Source organism: Sphaeramia orbicularis, chromosome 24, assembly GCF_902148855.1.
Source record: "Sphaeramia orbicularis chromosome 24, fSphaOr1.1, whole genome shotgun sequence".
In the NCBI taxonomy this organism is placed as follows: Eukaryota; Metazoa; Chordata; class Actinopteri; order Kurtiformes; family Apogonidae; genus Sphaeramia; species Sphaeramia orbicularis.
The window spans coordinates 25,225,756-25,232,435 of record NC_043979.1 but is presented as its reverse complement, the minus strand read 5'-3'; positions in this window follow the sequence as shown (position 1 = coordinate 25,232,435).

The following is a 6,680-nucleotide window of genomic DNA, read 5'->3' as shown; positions in this document are numbered from 1 at the left end:
GTGAACATTTTAGTGAAATTCAAGATGAGTTTGTTTGTTTGACGTAAAATGTATAACTTACTTATAAAACCAGAAAGAAGGTGACTTTTTTTTTTTTTAAACTGTAAGACATGAAAGTAATTGTAAATGCATGATAGAGCTAGACAAGAAAGCATGAAAAAAGAAAATATAACTATACATTTTTATGCCATCTTCACTGGACTTGTAAGCAGACCCACAGATCTGGGGGTGCGTTGGGGTGAGTTAATCCAGACTGACAAGTAGCCAGAGAGAATTCCATTTCTCTGTGTGCCCGTTATTGTTCCCTGTCACAATCAATCAGAGATGAACCACGATGGAAACACAAAGACTAGAGGGCATGACGAGATCTGAAAACAGGGGTCGGGGGTTTTAATGGCTGTGCAGACAGCCCTGTACTAACAAGCCCACATTACTGGTAAAGAGCAGCCAGACCCATGCATGACTGACTTTTAACCTTCAAACAGAAAGAGAAAGAAGCCACAACACCAGGTCAAACTGCATGTCTGTCTCTTTAAAATATGTGGAGAAGAAATATATAGCGTTTAATTGGCTCAAAAGTGAATAGGATAATTAATTTAAGTTTTTGTAATGATGGAGAGTTGAGAAGTGTAACAGGTGAATGATGACAACAAACTGAGGTATACAAACCCAAAAACAAACCAAAAAAATTTAATATTTAGCCTTATTTCACATTTACCATGGGATCATATTAATAAGCTTATGCAAAGTAATTTCTTAAACACTCAACGTTGCTTAACTTAGATTTGACCAACTGAATCAACCACAGGTCATAGCACTGCCCCCATAGACTTGTATACTGTAGGCACTAGGCATGATGGGTAATCACTTCATCCACCTCTGACACATCCATCACTCTGGAACAGGATCATTGTGGACTCATTAGACCACATGAGCTTTTTCCATTGAAACACAGTCCAATCTTTATGTTCTCCATCAAACTGGTGGTTGTTAAAGAGATGAGAAGTGACTGCATCAGTTAGAGGTAAAGAACTTGTTGCAGCTGAAACATATTAATCATTGCAGGAATTATCCAATGGAAGGATCTGAAATGAATGGGGACTGTTCTTTTTTGGCTGAGCAGTTTAATGTAAGGAAGATTTAACATTACATACGTTGTCAGTTAACTCTGTCAAGCCTGAACCCTTAAATTATTGACAGAAAATTCCAGTTCCTTGAAAGCGGAGCCTTTATTGGTCCTTCTGAACAACCCCCAATTTTTATTTATTTTTTTTTCAAATATAAATTTTCATGAATGATTTTCAGTTTTGTATCATATTTGACATATTGGGTCTCAGTGCTCAAATTTTATTATTTTTGAACAAACAAAAACAAAATATAACGCAAACATGTCTGACAAATTGGTAATTCCTTTTCAAAATTGGCAGAGTTCTGCCTCCTGACAATCTTGTAGTGTCACTGGAAAGTCTTTTGGAGAATGAATTCCTCCCTCCTGGTGGATTATCTGTGTTTTGCATGCATCTAATTGTATACATCAGGTTTTTCAAGACAAAAAATATCACACTGATCATGTAGAGGGCTTCAAAACTCGTGTCAAATATGATACATTCGGCATTACAGGGATAAGCAACATTCCTAAATGCTGACACACAAATGTAGAGGCCATAAGTTAAGTCTAGTCTTTAAGCCTTAGTATTTGGTGGTATCTATTGATCCTTTTTGCTTTGGTTAGTGTTAGGAAAAGGTCTCGAATGTGACTCAGGGGCCGTTTACACGGCGTCGGATTCAGTCAACTCCGGGAAGATTTCATCGCGGATTAGCCTTCTGTTAACATGGAAACGGTGCCTAGAGTACCTGAATCCGGAAACTTTTGATACCAGGGTCCAGGGTGGAACGTTATCGATACGCTCCGTGTTAACGCGAGTTCACTATCTACTTTATTTTTCTGAATGGAAACAAACCCTTGTATCTTTCCATAACCATAGTGTTCACCAGACTATGAAATGTTTAATAATGCAGTGGTTACTCATTGTATTCCCTCAAAAGCCAAAAGCTGGTTAAAATATTACATCTGTGATTTACATATATCTAGAAATGTTGAAATGAAATGTATTTTTGATTCAGAAATGTTCAGATTATACATATTAATGGTTTCCAGAAACAGACAGTGGTAGCATTTTATTTTCTTGTGTTGGTTGAACCCATCCCCTGTACTACTGGTTTACCTGAACTCTAGAAACTCGCAATTACTTATATTTCCCCAAGGTTTCTCAAAATTTTTGCATTGAATAAATCATGTGGTCTGATCAGTGCATTACACTCAGCTGTGTTTGCATGAATATTATACTAATGTTAATAATAATAGCCCACTATAAGGCCTGTACTTTTACAATCTGTATATCAAATTGTTTACTTTGTTTATTTGCTAGGTGTCTATAAAGAACACAGGCTGAGGAGTTGGCCAAGATGAGGTCTCCTCTAACAGAGCCAAGAGCTTGGCTTGGGTCTTTGCATTCAGGCAAGGCGTTATTTAGGTGAAGCATCCCCATATTGTTTCACTAAACATTATCCAGACAGTATATACACATAGAATGTACAGTGAGCAGACTCAGCAGCATTATGTAATAAACCGTTTCAGTGATAACAGGACGTTAAGGTCAAGAATGCTACACAGTGAGGCAGTTTATCGTCAAGAATCTGTTGATGTATAATGTAAAATGACACAATCTATTTTGATACAGCAAGCAAAGGTGATGCATTGTTATGTTTTCGTTAATCAAATTTTAGGAAAACAGCTATAGTATAAAGCACACACCAATATATATGTATAATCTGATTTAGAAAGTTTACCCCAACAGTCAGCATTTCCATTTATGACAGCCTTTTTTAACATCTAACACTGCATAACTTTTTAAACAGTCTAAGCAAATGAATTATATCAGTAACAGTTTTGCATGTTTTTGTGTGTTTTTGTCATTGATGTAGTATCTGTCATCAAGTGTATCATCAGTTTCTTACACAAAAGCTGCAACATCTAAACAGATCTGAAAATAACCTCATTTGCTCAGTTTTATTGCATCTTCAGAAATCTTTTAACATGTAAAATATAATGGGAAAAGTGACTGTGTTCCATCGTGACTGAGAGTGGACTTTCATTTACAGCTAAAAACAACACTGAGTGATTGTTGGAAGATGCAGATAAACATTTTTGTTTGATGCCAAACTGACCATCTTAACCCAAACCTGCAATAAACCTTTCCCAGCTCCCGGCTACTGGATGAGCAGGCCACGATGTGAGTGGAGTTCAGGGTCCGTTTCTGGGGTTGGAGTCTGACTTTCTCAGAACCAGTGCTCGTCCAAGACTTACCAGTGATGAATTGCATGACACGTAAATGCACAGAGGTTTGGAAAACTCTGTCTGCTGCTATTCCCTGAGCAGATTAACAGATGTGGAGGCAGAAAAAAAACAAGGGGGAAGTGAGAGACAGAGATGGAGAGGGAAAGTAAGAGTGTGTGTGTGTGTGTGAGAGAGAGAGAGAGAGAGAGAGAGAGGAGAGAGAGAGAGGAGAGAGAGAGATGAGAGAGAGAGAGGAGAGAGAGAGAGAGTCCTCAAAAGGACTGTTGCCGCAATAAAATCATCAGGTCACATCAGACCAGTTCTCAGGCCCCAGGGTGGAAAGAGTTGTGTAATTGAGCACACACACACGCTCACACATACATATACAAGTCAAGCCAGCGGCCATAGTTACTGGAAAGAGTGAAGGGGTGAACAAATATGTAAACACATATCAACTTCATAGACCTTTATAGCTAAACAAATGAATGGGAGGTCTGGATCGAACTACTGCATTATATTACAGCGGAGTGTGTGTTTCCGTGACAGTATTCCAATAATAGAGGGATGGTGTGTGCTGAAAAGAGAGACAGAGGGAGGGAAAACTGAGACTGTGTGTGTGAGAAACGGAGAGAGAAGAGACAGTGTAAGATTATAATTTTCACACACTTTAAATTGAGACAAATTTACTGCTCTGGGAAGAGGTTAGCTGAGTTTGCAAGTCAGAAGTACACGTAGGACGGTTGGTTTGAGGTAGTGAGGAGTAAAAATAAAAATAGATTCAAGATGATACAACAGTAAATCCTGAATGGAAAAGCCAGGGCTCTGAAAAGTGAGACAAAGGAAGAGATACTGTTATCTATTTTGCAAATAAAAAGTGTCATTTATGAGCAGTAAATGCAGCGTAGCTCTGTTCAGTACAGTGGAGAGGTTTACTGCTGCAGCCTTACTTAGTAGTGGATTATGACAGCAGTGTGTGGTGGCCAGTGTTGATTAATGCTTGCAAGCTTTAGATAAATATTTTACTGTATTAGAGGAATGACTATGGTCTCCTCCCAGAGTCCAGTATTTGTATGAAGATTTGTTGAGGCAGCAAAATTATTTTTCCATCCATCCATCTAGCCATGCACACCATTAGGGCTATTTCATTGTTTTCCCCTGAAGTTTCCTTTTATTGTAGAGAGCAAATATTTACAGATATTTATTACCAGTTATTTATAGGGAGAGGGAGGGAGAGAAAAAGATAAACCAGTGTGACAAAGAAAAGTTGATGGCATTCACAAAACCATTCTGATTATGGGTATGGCATAATTACACTGGGTGGTTTAGGATGGTGTAATTTACTATGGTAACTAGTTTATTTATGTATTGTAAGTTTATTTATGTATTGTTAGTAGGTAAGTAAGCAAGTGTGTGTGTTTATGTCTTGAAACAGGTATAATTTGGCAATTTATTTAATGAGTTGACGAGTTGAATACAATACAAGTGTACTGTAGAACAATCTGTGTAATCATCCTCATCATCAATAAGAGTCATAATTCTAATAATAGTAATAATACTAGTTATGGTAGCATTATTGAAGTGGAAGAGGTGGTGTCATAGAATAATGTGTAAATTAAATAAATAATTAAACTCCATAATGACTTGAATCACATGATAATTTACCTTGCACCCCAGCACCCACAAAGTCAGTTTCATGTTAACGACTAGAAGCACTCGTAGAGTGCAGACCTCCGCCAAGGCAGATCAGTGGGACCCCGTGCCCCCCCACGCCCCCGATCACCACCAACATTTAATCATTTGTTCCTTGTGCCAGTATCAACATTTCCTGAAATTTTTATCCAAATCCATCCATAACTTTTTGAGTTATCTTGCACACAAACAGACAGACAGACAAACCAACGCCGACAAAAACATAACCTCCTTGGCGGAGGTAACCAGTGATAGACAGGGAGACGCCCAGGTCAACCTCCTCCAGCTCCTCCTGGTTGATCCTCATCTCCCATCCCAGCTGGGAAATGTAAGTGTGAGTCCCTGGTTGGCCCTGGGGCCTCCGCCCTGTCAGCCATGCCTGGTAGACCTCCAAAGGGAGGCACCCAGGGGCCATGCATCCTTATCAAATAGCGAAATGTGGAGGAGCAGCAGCTCCACGAAGAACTTCTTGTGGATTTCCAAGCTCTTCAGTTGATCTCCAGGAGTTGTTTTAATTGCTTGAATTCACAGTGTTATTCTTTCTGTCATTACCCAAAGTTCATGACCTTTGGTGACAGTGGGAACTGACTTGTAAACTGAGTAAATCAAATAGAATTAGAAATAGGTTTGTAGGTGTTTCTTCTATTTCCAAATTTATAATATTAATGTCATAAAGCACATGTTCTTCAATTAGATCATGAAAATTATGAAACTGTAATGCAAGTCAGACCCTGCAGTAAATATTTATATACATAAACATCAGTGAAATGGCATATTTTTCATTTCCCCTCAGTTTGTACATCCACTGTATTTGACATGTCTTGGCTTATAGATAATTATGTGGATATTTACATTTCTATTCAGAAAAACCCACAGTGCTTTTGTGAATGGTGTATTTGTACTCAGATGTTACTGTACGACTACTTTTAATATTTAACATTATGCAGTGATTGTTACTCAACAGTAAAATATCTTCCATGTGTATCTATTAATGTTCATCTAATCCGAAAAGAAACGAATGTCACATAACCAAACATTCCAAAAATAAAATGATAAAAGGGACTCTTGTTTATGGACTGTGTGTAAAACTGCCAGAACTGGGGTAAAGTTTCCTTAAGTTCGTTTTTTTTTTGTCTCTGTAGCTGTAAACACCTTCTCCATTTACTCCAAGTTATAGACCCTGATGCTTTACTTATTGCTCTATAAACGTTCAGAGAAACATGAGGATAAAGCAGGACGTCTATATATGTGTTCAACTCGGCTGCTGTGTTTCAGAGCACATAAGTGTTTGCTCATGCATGCACTATATGCACTAGGACACAAAGAGGCTCTTAAATCATGTGGACACATGAGTAGTAATAGGTTAGATTACCCTCTAGGTGATGGTTATACTGCCTCCCTCCTCCATATTTATTCCAAAAGTGCAAACCAGATTGATGAAGGAAGTCAGACTCTTAACAGCCTTTTATGCAGCTGCCTCCACTCAAACGCATGAGGAGACGATGTCAGCGGGGCGCTTTCCTCTGCTAGCTCCACAATGAGGACTTAAGAGGTTTTGCTAAGTTTATTATCTTTCTGCCTGTCTGGGCTTATTGTATGTTCTCACAGTTACTGAATATAAAACTGGTACAAACAGTTACGCATGTGGTGGTCT